Here is a 15,042-nt window from a genome sequence, read left to right as displayed (position 1 = left end):
ATTTTGCCACCATTGGTGGGTAATATTTGTCCTCATATATTATAAAATACGGACTTAAGCTTTTCATGATTCCCAAGGACAATTTTTTCCCCTAACATATTCTATGAAATCTTACTCACATCTCAGAATGCCTTTTTAAAAAGGAATTATTGATTGTAAGAAAGGCAGCTTGCAACTGTTTTTGGAAGAGATATATCTAACAGCATTTTTTATAAATAGAAAGTTTGATAAACCCAACATCTGCCTATTGTCTATGAAAGCACAGACAGACAAAAAAACAGAACAGAAAAGTGGAGCAAATACCGTGCAGACAAGGAAAAATAGATGTCACTTAACAGTGAGGGAAAGTAATGGAATGAATGGGAGAAGGCAGAAGAAAGAAAGCAAATAGCTTGAGAGAAGCTTTCTGCTAATGCAACAATGGTAGTAAGAATAAAGGTAATGTGGTTACAGAAATCATGACTTCTTCATGATACAGGAGGAGGAAACGGGATAGTAGCACTGCATCTGAGAGGACTGAGAAGGAGTAACAGAGATGTGTCTGCAGAACTTTAAAATGGGGGTCCCCAACCCATGCATCTGGCTCTTGTGCAAATGGAGCTGCTTGCCCACCATTTCTGTGGAACCATCACCTTTCTCCACCTCACCGGTCCACAAACCTGCAAAGGTTGGGGAATGCTGCTTTATAATATGCTGAAACATCCAAATTTGGGTTGTACTTAATGGCATTGTCACCCAGATTGTGACAACACCAGGGTGCTACTTGGATGAAGCTCCAAACTAATCTATGCATTATTAGTAGCACAAATGTTGAGTTACAAGGAAAGGATTGATACATTGTGTAATATTCCATGGGCCAATGTCTTACTTCTAGTCGTTATACTCTGTATATGGATCTAGGGCAACTTCTCAACTTCGGTAACTTTAAGAAGTATAGATTTTAACTCCCAGATGTCTGGGAATTGCTAAGGATGATCACTGATTTGGGATTGAGCAGTATGGTGCTTGTTCATTTGGATGCTGCAACAAATCTCAGGACACCAGAACTTATTAGGCAAGAAAAACCAAATACACAGGTATAGTATAGGTGGTACCTGGCTCAATAGTAGTAATTGTGAGAGGAATTTTGGAATCCTGGTGGATAATCACTGCCACTTGGATATGAGCCAGCAGTGTGCTGCAGCTGCCAAAAAATCCAATGCAGTCCTAGGCTGCATTAACAGAGGGTAATCAAGATCACATGAACTGTTAGTACCACTTTATAATGCCTTAGTATGACCACACTTGGAATACTGCATCCAGTTTGGTTGCCATAATGTAAAAAAGAGATGTTGCGACTCTAGAATGAATGCAGAGAAGAGCAATGAAGATGATTAGGAGACTGGAGACTAAAACATATAAAGAACAGTTGCTGGAATTGAGTATGTCTAGTTTAATGAAAAGAAGGGGTTCCCACAAAAAAAGAGGGAGGAGTTGCCACAAAGAAGAAGTCAACCAAAGCATTAGAAGACAGGACAAGAAGCAACGGATGGAAACTAATCCAAGAGAGAAGCAGGCTAGAACTAAGGAGAAATTTTCTGACAGTTGGAACAATTAATCAGTGGAACAATTTGCCTCCAAAAGTTGTGAATGCTCCAACCCTGGAGATTTTTAAGAAAAGATTGGACAATCATTTGTCTGAAATGGTATGGGGTTTCTTGCCTGAGCAAGGGGTTGGACTAGAAGACCTCCAAGGTCCCTTCCAACTCTGTTATTCTGTATTTTGCCAGATTCACAAGTATTCTGTTTTAGAAATGAAAAGATCTCCATTATATTTTTTCATGTGGTATAAAATTAATGTTCAAGTCCTTTACTCTTCATATTGAAAACATTTAGAAAATCAATATTTTGGCTAATTATCCTATTCCTTAAGTATCCTCATTTCTAAGAATCCAGAGCTTACTCTCTCCTCTATAGATCAATATTATTCCTTTGCTATTATCTTCTGCAATGTTCTTTTTAATTCCCAAAGATTTTTAAAAACAGTAATAATCACAAATGTTATGTGTTGATTAAAACACAATACTTTTAGCAACATAAATACAGTAGTTATCAACACTTGTCATATATTGAGATAAATGCACTGAAAATGAGGCTGGGGAAACTGCCAGAAGATGATTGGTAGACTAGTTTAAAAAACAAAACAAAAGACCAAATGCAAATTACGTTTGCATTATTTATTACTGAGAATTATCCTGTTAATTCCCCAAAAATCACTGGAAAATGTATGTAAATATTCAGGAATTTATGGAAAGCTAAAAGCATAGTGTAGGAAAGGTAACCAGTTACAGTAATGCATATTTAAATTATTTGGAAACAACACAAATAAAGATGCACAGTATTTTAAGACTAAATATCAAGATAAAGTAGCTATTTGCATGGATGGGGGAACAATACCCCTCACCTTTTCTTTTCTTTCTGATCAAAATCTGAGATGAATATGCCTGGTTCTTCTCACCAGCTAAGCTATGCTTTTTTTTGGCCAAGAGTAGAATGGTGGATGATTCATTTTCATTTCATTTCATTTTATTAAATTTCTATACCGCCCTACTTCCGAAGGACTCAGGGCGGTGCACAGCCAAACAATAAAAACACATATAATACAAAATTTAAAAAATAGAATAAAATCAAATTAAATAATTTTGGCCCCGACAGATTTAAAACCCCAAACTTTTAAAACCAATTTAAAATTGAATATATAAAATACTAAAAGATATTTAAAATTTTAAAAATCTTTTATAAAAGAGGGGGAAAATTAGGCCAAGCCGGCCTGGTGAAATAGTAAGGTCTTTAAGGTGCGGTGGAAGGTGCCCAGATCCGGGATCCTCTGTATCTCTGGGGGGAGCTCGTTCCAGATAGTAGGTGCCCCCACAGAGAAGGTTCTCCCCCTGGGGGCCGCCAGTCGGCATTGTTTGGCTGACGGCACCCGGAGGAGCCCCTCTCTATGGGAGCGTACCGGCCAGTGGGAGGCTATTGGTGGTAGTAGGTGGTCCCGCAAGTACCCGGGTCCTAAGCCATGGATGATATTCTCTTCCACCAGTGATTAATCACAAATTTAGTCAAATTAACAGAGTTGCAGGTCTTCCTGCTTTTTGATTGTATTCTTCTTAGAAATCTGTTTCCTCACATTATCTCTTATCTGAATTTTTAATAATAATAATAATAATAATAATAATAATAATAATAATAATAATAATCAGCAAGAAAAAATCACAAAGTACCGGGACTTGCAAATTGAAGTTGAGCGACTGTGGAAAAAGAAATTGTGTGTTGTCCCGATTGTAATTGGAGCCCTTGGAGCAATACCCAAAGGGCTACCCCACTATTTAGAAATTCTAAATTTACCGGACTTGAACATTTTGACTCTACAAAAAACCACCTTACTCGGAACAGCTTACATCCTCCGACGATACCTTAACAGTTCCTAGGTCCTTGGTTAGGACTCGAGCTACTGAGCTATTAACCAGCCTCAAAGGCTGTGAATCTCACTAAAGATTAAATAATAATAATAATAATAATAATAATAATAATAATAATAATAATAATAATAATAATAATAATTGTTGTTGTTGTTGTTCTGATAAGCTAAAATTTCTATCTTTATGCAGAGAGCTCATTGCAGGGGTGAAAACCGACTGGTTCGGGTGAACCACTAGAGATTATTGGCATTGGTTCACCAAACTGGTAGTAATCACCCCTCGTTGGCCTCACCCATGCCTGGCCAATTGCCGCTTACCTCTTCTGGCCGCTCGATATTTCACAGAATTCAATGTTAAATGCAGCAGAGAGAATGCTAACTTTTCTCCCTCCATTCAGAACAGAGCTGCTGCAGCCTGTCCCTTTAAGGTAGTCTCCAGGAGGGAGAGGGTCGGGAGGGAATGATAAAGGGAGCAGCAGCTCCGTTCTGAATGGAGGGAGAAAAGTTAGCATTCTCTCTGCCACAGAATTCAACATTAAATGCAGCAGAGAAAATCCTAACTTTTCTCCCTCCATTCAGAACGGAGCTGCTGCAGCCTGTCCCTTTAAGGTGGCCACCAGGAGGGAGGGGGATGGGAGGAGGAACTGGAATGGAGCCGTTTTTGTGAAAGGCAGGAAAATGGGGAAGGGGATTTTCCTGCCTGTCATCCATTTCTCATTCTCAGCACAGACTGAGGGAAGGATGGTAGGCAGGAATATTCCCCTCCCCGTTTTCCTGCCATTCGTGACAAGGAGGGGCTGGGAGGGGAGGGGCTGGTCAGGAGCCCCTCAATGTGTGTGATGTTGAGTTGACCACACCCACCCAGTCACATGACCTCCCCCAACAAGCTATACCCACAGAACCGGTAGGGGAATTTTTTAAATTTCACCACTGGCTCATTGTATAGCAATCCAAAATCAGTGTGACCAAGGTAGCATCAGTACAAGAGATATCAAAGATCTTAATCCCAAATTACATGTTTTCCATAGGAGTTGATGGTAAGCTAGTGAGAAACTATACATGTAATAAAACAACATTGGATAGCATAATGTCTAATTTATGACAAAGAATATTCTCCTCTTAGAAGGACACCTTCACCTACAATCAGTCAGAAATGGGTTTAATATAATTATTATTTTAGTGAGAGTAAAGGTCTTCCCAATGATGGCACAACAAGCATTTTAAACAGTTTTATGAAGTGTGATTCAGATCATATTTCTGAGCAAAATATTGATTCAGACTCATTGGCATTTTGATCCCGGTCTTTATTAGACTGTGAAAAATAATGCCAATTAATTTTAACTGTGTCTATGATTCATTTTACTAACTCATTAATTAAGATTCTCTTATTACTAGATCAGGATACAGACCTACCAGCATATGTTTGCACAGAAGAGGAATTGCTGACATTTAACCTCATTAGAGCTTATTATCCTTTAATGAGATGAAATTGGCAAGAAGAGTATAAAATATATTTGTGTCCATGTGTGTGTGTGTGTGTGTATGTGTCCCCATGAGTAATAATTTCAATTATTAGAAGAATATTGAAAAGAATTTGTTACCTGCTTTTGGACTTCAGATTAAATAAAAAAAATATTTTAGAACAGTTTGGTATTGGTAAAAAAAGAATTTCTTATACTGACTACTTGAGATAACAGTCTTATTAAAATTATAATCTATACAAAAAAGATTATGCTGAGATGCATATAATGACTGGGAACAATTATATATTCTAGTAACAAATGTCTACTTGAGAAATTTATTATATTAATAAATGTTAATCAAAGATCAGTATCAAATGCCCCATTGTAGAAAACTGCAGCTACATCAACTTCATTAGAATCAAATTGTTCCATACGTTTTTGACCTCCTAGATAGATCTTGCCCAGAGAATCTCAACAGTGTCAAAGTTTCTGCCCAAAATTGCCACTTTGCTTCCTCTTTCTTTTTCATTTCTAAATGGCTAATCTTCTGTTCTGCTGCCATATGTCTCCAGGTCAATTTCCAGCCAGGTTAGACTTTCTGAAAGGCATTTCAATTAAAGAGACTGATTTAAGACTGCTATTTGGGTTGTTAATGTGCCAATGTGGGACTTGCAAAACTCTGCTGCTGTTTAGATGTTATGGAATTTCTAAAGTGCTATGTTAGCACTTGGGGGACTCTGAAGCATCCAAACCTTGTGTCACTTGTCACTATAGCTATTTACTAATGTGCAAAATGGACAAAAAAACAAAACAAAACCCACTCCTGCTTTATGACCTCTGTGCAGGAATCTAAGCAAGGGCTATGCCAAGCATGGAATTATAATGCATCAAGTTCAGTTTTACTTCTTGGCTTATTAATATAATTGAACAAGGGAGTAGTTCCCTCAATTGTTTTATGGGAGCTGATTATACACTGATATTCCATTGGGTCTCTCATATCTTATTTTAGCAAGGGATGAAATTAGTGAAGTTATGTAAATGCTGAAAAGTTTTTACAGACCATACAGACCCTGTAGAGAGCAAAGAGGGCATTCAAAGAGTACAGGAGTACAAAAAAAAAAAAGGTTTGTAAATTGAAACAAACACTCTACTTCAGGGGTCAGCAACCCGCGGCTCTGGAGCCGCATGTGGCTCTTTCATCCCTCTGCTGCAGCTCCCTGTTGCCGGTCGGCTCCACAATTGATAGGGTTTTCAGTTAGGACAGGTAGAGGAAAAAGGGCACCACACTAGGAGGAGACTCTATGGTGGGGGAACTGGACTTTCGGTTGGCTCCAGAATTGAATGGGGGCTTCCGGTTAGGACCTTTGTGGCTCTTTGAGTGTTTAAGGTTGCCAATCCCTGCTCTATTTCATACAATATAACATCCTACAGAAGCACAAAGGGACTACCAAGGAGCCTATTTTTGTTGACAGATAGCTCAACAGTATTTCATTTCAGTAGCCAAAGTTCTGTCTTGTACAGTAAAATTTCAAAAGTAATCTTATTTTTTTTCTGCTACCAGTTTTGTGATTACTCTTATTCCATAGTTAACTACTGCACTTGTAGAGATGACAGTGTCTAAACGTACAGCACAAGATTCATAGGAGTGATGCAAATTAAAATGATAGAAATAGGTGCTCTGAAATAAATGCAAAATTATGCACCTCAGCAAAACACTTTGTTCTTTTCACCAGGTAAAACAAGACTGCTATGGAAAAAGAGAGGGGGGGAAAACGTAATGTATGTAATTAGTGTATGAAGGAAAAGGCACTTTTTGTATGAAACATAAAGGTTTGGCACTTGCTAGCTTAGGTGGGTGGGATTGCTAAAATAGGGGTATGGATAAGGTGTAACAAAAGGAATGTCTGATGAACGAAAGGTGAATGCAGATCTGATTTTCCTTCTCTCACAGTGCCACAATCCAGTGCGAGCAATTTACAGATATCCTATGGAGTATAATTATATTCTGGATTTTATTATTGCAACATATGGTGATGTGCATTCCATTAGATTAATACTTTGTTGACTCAATAGTTTGAGGAGTGATGCTTGTTTCATGCTAAAGCATTTTGTGAAGTGTTTTTTCCACTGTTTCACCCAGCCTTGGTAAACTGCCCCTATGCAGGGAATTCACATTGTGACACTGTGGAACGCACAATAACTTCAATGCACCTGAGAGTGATGTGGAAGGATGACTAAGCTCCAGGAAGACCAACTTTTGTAATAAAAGAGAACGGTAAAGTTAAAGGTAATCGCCAAAGCATGAAAGTCAACTCATCTTTTCAGATTTTCATAAAGCGAATTCTTTGTTAATTGCCAAGCCCTGCTTAGAACAACATGACATGGATTCTATTACTGGATATTGTTAAATGGGCAACACTGGAATCAAATTGATAGGAATAGGAAACAAATGATACATTGTAACTTTGACTACTACATTTCACAGTTCATCTGCAGCTATAGTTTAATACAGCAATAGCACTTAGACTTTACTGCTGTCTCTAAACAGTTTACAGAGTCAGCATATTGCCCCCCAAACAATATGGGTTCTCATTTTACCAACCTCAAAAGGATAGTAGGCTGAGTCAACCTTGAGCTGGTGAGAATTGAGTTGCTAGCAGTTGGCAGAATTAGCCTGCAATACTGCATTCTAACCACTGCACCACCACGGATCTGTATATTCCTTTCTTTAACTAGTACAACAAACTTGTAAAAAACCAAAACCAAAATCTCTTCTATTGTTATAAAATGATGTTTAGACTTTTCAGCCATCTATATACGGGACCAAAATATTTAAAGAGAATCTTCAAATAGCTCTTTTGTAGTTAGCGTTTGAGACATGTGTAAAGGAAAGCAAATGAGTAAGAGAGACTAAAAAGAAAATGGGATTGAAATGTCTCAGTATTGATTCTGGGTGAATGCACTGGCAGTTAGTAATCACAACTGTGGTGTATTCTGCAGAAACCACAAGAAAGAGCTTTCCTTACCTACGAAAAGGCTTCCCACATGCTCACAGCTGGAACTCATTTGGGGTATATATTTAATAAAATGTTAACCTTTTCAAGCCTCAGAAAGAAACCGCCAAGTGCATTTCTGTGGAAAAGAAATCATTTTGTCCTGAGTTTATATACTGTACTTACCTATGTATGTATACAATTCACATTCTGTTAAACTCTCAGATTAGAGAGAGATGAATTTTACATTACGTCATGCACAATTTTTATGATTCCTCACCTAACTCGGGAGGATTTTGAAAATTCTCTATTTTTATACAAAGTGTGTGTGTGTCTGTGTATGTATATGTATATTTACATATACATATACATATATATATATACTGAAATCCAAATTTTTTTACTACCAGTTCTGTGGGTGTGGCTTGGTGGGCATGGCAGGGGAAGATACTGCAAAATCTTCATTCCCATCCTACTCCAGGAGAAGGATACTGCAAAATCCCCATTCCCTCCCCACTCCTGGGGGAAGGATATTGCAAAATTTCCATTCCCACCCCACTCTGGGGCCAGCCAGAGGTGGTATTTGCCAGTTCTCCGAACTATTCAAAATTTCCGCTACTGGTTCTCCAGAACCTTATATACTTCTGATAGATTCTATATATCTCTATATGCCACCTGATTGAACAGATCTGGGGACTGCCTAAGGTTAATACACTTCTAAAGTGCAATGGTTCACATCAGTGATGGTTGCCCCTGGTTCGGACTGGTTCACAAGAACTGGTAGTAAAACTGACAGGAGGCTCCGCCCACTGACCCGGATGACAGCAAAGTTGATCTGCGCATGCGGAGAAGAGTGTGCATGGGCGCAAGCGAAGTGAGCATGTTTGCGTGGATGTGATGCAAACCAGTAGTAAAGGTAAGTAGAACCCACCCCTGGTTAACATGCTCAGTTTTTGGCAAAGAATTTGAACCTTATAGAATATGATTTGGCTGTATACTTGACAAGGGGCAATAGGGATGAAGCTGGTACTATAGTGTTTCCTGGTATTCAAAATAATTGTCTATATGCATAATTCTCCCTAAAACTGTTAATCTCTAAACTATAATCCAAATGTTCCAATTTACTTGGACCTGAGAATCTTATTTTATCTAAGAATTTGTTCTTCTCGCAAACCTAACCTGATATTCTAAACCAGCGATCCTCAAATCCCAGGCTTACTACCAGGCCGTGGCTCATTCAGAATCAGGCCACAAAAGTGACAGACGAATGTGTATGCGTGCACACAGCTTCACTTGCACATGCATCAGGTAGGTGAGTGCACATGCACATAGCTCCATTTGTGCGAGCAGCGGGCACATGTGCCCACTACTTGTGCAAATGGAGCTGCACACACTCATCCACTGTGAAACTATCCCCTCTTCCACCCACCCGTCCCTAGAGCCAGAAAGGTTAAAGACCGTTCTAAATAACTGATAATGGGTGACAGTGGTGGGATTCAATTTTTTTTACTACTGGTTCTGTGGACGTGGCTTGGTGAGCATGGTGTGGCTTTGTGGGTGTGGCTTTGTAGGCGTGGCAGAGAAAGGATACTGTAAAATCTCCATTCCCACCCCACTCCAGGGGAAGGTAACTGCAAAATCCCCATTTCCTCCTGATCAGCTGGAACTCGGGAGGCAGAGAATAGATGGGGATGGGCCAGTCAGAGGTGGTATTTACTGGTTCTCCGAACTACTCAAAAATTTCCACTACTGGTTCTCCAGAACTGGTCAGAACCTGCTGAATACCACCGCTGGTGGGTTCTTCAAGTTTTACTAAATTCTTCATAAGCTTGAGATTTTCCTCCTTGCCTCCCCAAATGTACCTCTAAATCAACAAGGGACAAATAATCCTGGGGTGTTTTCCACATATGCTAGGGAACTTAACACTTAATTGTGAAATGTTATTTTGCATCTCTGTGTATTATTTAACTAAAATACATAGTACAAGGTCTAATTTATTCCAAACTAAGAATAAATGAATGTCAACACATTCTCAAGTATAGTGTTTAAAAGTACTAAAATAACTGACACCAGAATATAACAAAAGGCCTACATTTAAAAAAATATATGCAAAGGACAATAAAAAGCTAAATATCTACATAGAGAGTTCTTTTGTCAGTGATAACTAAAGATTCTAATATAAAATTCCAACACAACCAAGCCATCAACTATCTTGAAAAAAACTGTTCAGTAAAATGAAAAACACAGTCATTGCAAGATAGCCATCTAACACTTTAAAAAAGACATCCAAGAAGCATCAATAATAAAACCAAAACCATCAATGTTAATTAACATTTTGTTTTCTTTTTTTGATACTTTGAGTAATGGGTGCCATTTGAGTGGGAATTGAGGAGGTTTCTTAAAAAGAAAAAGAAAAAAAAAGGAACCCTGGTTATCTGGGCTGTTAAAAACATAGGGAAAATATCTTAATTTCCAGGTACATTTTTATGTGGAATGTTTTCCTCCTCAGAGTAGCAGTCCAGCAAGATGGATGGTGAAACAGTATCCCTTGATCACCCTTTTCTGCCTCTCAAATAGTTTGGGGTTACAGCCCCTCAGTACTGTCTCCCAAAGTTTAAGGTTGTTCTCCTGCTCTTTGAAAGTATTTGTTATTGCCTTTTATCCCTGGTATTAATTTATACCATTTTTTAAACCAGTTAAGACAAAATTTAATGTTTAGGCTGTTTCTACTTCACAAGAATGTTTTTCTGTGGAAAAAATGAGAGAGAGAAGTAAGCATGATGTACATTACTTTGAGCTCCCCAAGAAAAAAAACCAACAAAGAAAACATTTTAAAATCCTAGGATGGACTGGATCAGTGATAAAATCCAATTTTTTTTACTACTGGTTCTGTGGGAGTGGCTTGGTGGGCGTGGCAGGGGAAAGATACTGCAAAAACTCCATATCCACCCCACTCCAGGAGAAGGATACTGCAAAATCCCCATTCCCTCCCCACTCCTGAGGGAAGGAGCCGAGGTGACGCAGTGGTTAGAGTGCAGTACTGCAGCTACTTCAGCTGACTGCTAGTTCAACAGATCAGTCGATCAAATCTCACCGGCTCAAAGTTGACTCAGCCTTCCATCCTTCCGAGGTGGGTAAAATGAGGACCCAGATTGTTGGGGGCAATATGCTATTTAGTATACTGTCTTTGGTGTAAGCCACCCAGAGTCCTCAGAGAGTGGGCAGCATAGAAATAGGAATAATAAAATAAATAAATAAAAAGGATATTGCAAAATCTCCATTCCCACCCCACTCCAGTGGAAGGATACCGCAAAATCTCATTCCCTCCCCACTTCTGGGGGAAGGATATTGCAGAATCTCCATTTCCACTCCACTCCAGGGAAAGGTACTGCAAAATTCCCATTCCCACCCCACTCCTGGGGGAAGGATATTGCAAAATCTCCATTCCCACCCACTCTGGGACCAGCCAGGGGTAGTATTTGCCGGTTCTCTGAACTACTCAAAATTTCTGCTACCGGTTCTCCAGAATCTGTCAGAACCTGCTGGATTTCACCCCTGGACTGGATATGCTGAAAAAAAACTTCAGCATATGTCCAGAATTTGAGGGAAAATTTTTACAAAATGTTTTATAGATGGCATCTAGACCCTAAGAAACTGTCGTGTATGTATCCTAATGTTCAGCCAAAATGTTGGAGGTGTGATTGTACAGATGCTACATATTTTCATATTTGGTGGACCTGTAAGAAAGTTAAGGCTTTTTGGATAAAAATTTGGTGGGTTATGCAGAATGTTTTGAAGAAAAAAATTCAATTTTCTCCACAATTGTTTTTACTGGGTATAGCTAAGGGTTTTACAGTGGATGAAACAAAGTTGATTTTGTATATGATTACAGCAGCGAGATTGTTGATAGGTAAATATTGGAAAAATGTAGCTTTGCCCACCGTTCAAGAATGGACTTTGAAGATGGCCAGTTTCGCTGAGATGGCGAAGATTTCAGCATATTTAAAAGACCGCTCACAAGAGATTTATGAATGTGAATGGAAAAAATGGATAGATTATGTGCAGAACAAATATCAAACTAGGAAGTATCAAATAGCTTTTTATTGATAGTATTATATTACATTAAGATAGAAATATTTGAACTATGTGAAGATGAAAAATGATATGGGGGTTGGGGGGGGTTTAAAGTTCAAGGTTTTTTTTTTTATATAAAGGGGATAATGATGGGGTACACTCTATGGAAGTCCGGGGGGAGGGGAGGGTTAGGGGGGGTTAGGGAGGATGGGTTGGGGAGTTTGGGGTGGGTTAGGGGGGTGAAAATGGGGTGAAAATGTAATTGTAAAACTTTTACAATAAAAAAAAAAAAAAAAAAAAAACTTCAGCATATGTCCATAAAAACCTATTCCATGGGCTTCAAGTGCCAGAAAAAACTGTGAGGAAAGCAATGCAAAAACAGTGACGCTACTTACCTTTATTCTTAGAAGAAAGCTAGGTATGTTGTTTTTCAGAGTAGCTTTAATGGTGCTCCACTTGAACTTTCATTGAAGCAAAGCCCTCTTCAAAGGCTTTGAATAGAAAATATCACTGATGTTAACTGGATAATTAACATAGAAGGTTTGGGTAATGTTTACTGAATTATCTAACACTGACTTTAATATTTTTATTTCTAGAAACTATGTAAAGGATGCATAGAAGCCATGCAAAGTGCTTCATTTCTTACTTAAATGAATGGCTCATTAACTACCGGATTATTGCTCTTGCATATATTTTTCTAGTAATAACAAATATAGCATATAAAAACATCCAATGTAACATTCCTTTATGTATCTCTTATTATTATTATTAGACAAATGTTATGTATTATAGTTTGTTGTCCTTTTCAGACATCTCAAAACAAATTATGGGGACTAAATTGTTCAGGATTTCAGATCATGTTAGGTGCCATAACCACGTTTAGGGAAATGCTCATGCATGTTTCATGTTTAAAGGTTTATTAAATCAACAATATTCATGAAAATTTGAATTTTTAATACTTAATCTAAAGTGTATATAAATGGATGGAGAAGTAGTTGATTTTTGAAATATAAAAACAGTTCTTTTTACAGTTATAGTCAATTGAGTTACACATTTATCAAACTGCATAAAGAAGAGTTGACACTGGTTTAGTTTTTCAAAACTTGATAATTAGAAAAAAATAAATTGCCTCTGGGGAGGTGAAAAGCAAGTGTTTTGGAGTACTATCTCATGTCTTTGTTACTCAGAAACATTTAAATGTTCATTAATGTTGAGCTGTTTACTAGTAAAAGCTCTTTTGTTTTAGGGGGAAAAATTATATTGTGTTGAAATAATTTAACTGAATGTGCCAAACATCAAACTAATGAAATGTGTATAGTATGTGTCATTGAGTTAAGTTTCCTGAAAGCCACAAGACCAGTAAGCAGATAAAATTATGAGATCCAGAATCAGACCCATTGAGGTGCAGTGGTTAGAATGTAGTATTGCAGGCAAATTCTGCCAACTGTTCAATTCTGCCAACAGTCAGTTCAATCTAACTGGCTCAATGTTAACTCAATCTTCCATCCTTCAGGTCAGTAAAATTAGGACCCATATTGTTGGGGGCAATATACTGACACTGTAAACTGCTCAGAGAACGCTATAAAGCACCATGGAGCAGTATATAAGTCTAAGTGTTATTGCTATTTAGCCTAGTTCAGACTTTTTAAATCATTAAAGCAGAATCATATATATCATAATTACAAGAAATGTAATATTTTGCTTAGCTCATATACAAAAATGAGCTGTAGTACCCATCAAGAGAACAAGTTATGGGAACCTCACTGTTCTCTTACCCCTGTGAAAAGAAGAGGCTGAAAGATTTTGAAACACCAGTAAAGATGTGACTAAATTCACAGAATTGTGTCTTCACTGTAGTCCATTAAAGTAAATTGAAATCACATTGTAGTATAATACACCCATTTAATAATGAGAGAGAAACAAAGTAGGGGGAATAAATATTTTGTTGCTATTTGGGAGACTCTCCCATTAGCTCACTGGAGGGAACATTGGTTGGCCACATGGGAGCATGCTGAAGGGAGCAAATGACAACATAGTGACATTGTACAAATAATTTGTAACCTATGAAATTGGCATTTAGTTCACTGGCTCCATGTATGGAAGTCATAATGTATTCTTCCAGATTCTACAATGTGGTTTGGATTGTTTGTCTTTCTTTACTGAATGAACCAAACCACTGTGGCACTGGTTTCCATTAACTCAACCAAGTGTAGTTTTCTCAACATATCATAATTAAGCAAATCATGGCACAGTATTTTGTTTATTTGGTAATTTATCAGGCTGCCGAACTGTACAAGCATTCTGGGCATCATGAATACAAATGGCCATAAAATACACATAAACTCCAAACTCTGGAACGAAAACAATTAAAAACAATAAAATACATGGGATGTGCTGCTCACTCTAACTCAAAGCTTAGGGAAAAGGAATTTTTAAAGCCCCTTTTAAATTTGACCAGGTTAAAATTCAAATCTATGGCTTGTTTCATCAACCATGGCTTAAAAATAACAAATTAGCCTGATTTGTAAACCAATCCAGAAAATATGGGGTGGGGTGAGAATGTATACCAACTTTCTCCTCTCAACAGACATATTTCACCTATCTATAGAATGTGTCCTTGAAAGTAAGGGTAGTATGTCTGATGATAAACCTGACTGTATCATAACTATATCATGCATTTATTTAGTGGGTAAAAGGGCTGAGGAAACTCTATAAGATGGCAGCTAAAATAGAATTAGAGCTGCTTTCTCAGCAGTCCAGTTCCTCTTTCATTTCTGTGTCTAAAATGAAATGCATAGTCAAATTTGGTTCAATCAAAGCCTCAAATTCTTAATAATGAAGAATAAAGACTTAATAATGAAGATGCTGCAATATAGCGCCATGTTAAGAGTCAAATGTGCTGTGTATATCAATTTCTCAGATCCAGAGAATACAAAGATAAATATGCTTTAAAACAAAAAACAAGACTGAGGATTTTAACACTTCTAAATAAAAATTGAGAATTTTTAAGCTCAAATATATTCTATTGCCAACTTCCACATAATACTATAACCCT

At 37.7% G+C, this 15,042-nt stretch overlaps 1 protein-coding gene across 6 annotated transcripts in view; it reads left to right on the top strand.

Moving 5' to 3' along the window:
- The window catches only part of CDH18 (cadherin 18), a 656,995-nt gene that overhangs the window by 241,346 nt on the left and 400,607 nt on the right, over nucleotides 1–15,042 (top strand). Inside the window, exon 1 of one of the 6 annotated variants that reach the window (XM_087890245.1) lies at nucleotides 7,165–7,207. The exons of the other annotated variants lie outside the window; for them this stretch is intronic. The gene's annotated coding sequence lies outside the window, so the exon portion shown is untranslated. Of the gene's footprint in view, nucleotides 1–7,164; nucleotides 7,208–15,042 lie in introns of those variants that run through there. 6 annotated transcript variants of the gene reach the window in all.

This window comes from Pantherophis guttatus, chromosome 3 (assembly GCF_059756535.1).
Source record: "Pantherophis guttatus breed Tessera chromosome 3, ASM5975653v1, whole genome shotgun sequence".
Classification (NCBI taxonomy): Eukaryota; Metazoa; Chordata; class Lepidosauria; order Squamata; family Colubridae; genus Pantherophis; species Pantherophis guttatus.
This window is presented reverse-complemented; position numbering and strand designations above follow the sequence as displayed.